This window comes from Rhagoletis zephyria, unplaced genomic scaffold, assembly GCF_001687245.7.
Source record: "Rhagoletis zephyria isolate East Lansing unplaced genomic scaffold, Rhagoletis_zephyria_1.1 Rzeph_scaffold_04069, whole genome shotgun sequence".
NCBI lineage: Eukaryota > Metazoa > Arthropoda > Insecta > Diptera > Tephritidae > Rhagoletis > Rhagoletis zephyria.
In genome coordinates, this window is record NW_016161152.1 from 50,022 (window position 1) to 50,373 (window position 352).

Here is a 352-nt window from a genome sequence, read left to right on the forward strand (position 1 = left end):
CTAGTCGTAACCTCAAGCCAGGCAACCTAAAAAGGCAGCCTTAAATCTAAAGAGGTTTGGACATTACCCTCGCCCAAACTCAGACTTCAGAGCACGTTGACCCCAACATTAAGCATTTATAAATGGTATAAGGTCCTTTAGATCACTGGAGAAAGAAAGATCTTGAACTCAAACCCAACTACGTTAAAAGATAGTTCGCAAAACTGGTCTACGTATGGTTCCAGAAGTACGAATCATAATACAACAAGTAAGAAAGTCTAAGTTCGGGCGGAGCCGAACATTAAATACCCGGCGCAAGTATTAAATATATGTTTTCCACCTTTCCGAAAGCTACCGCTACATGATAAGCCGG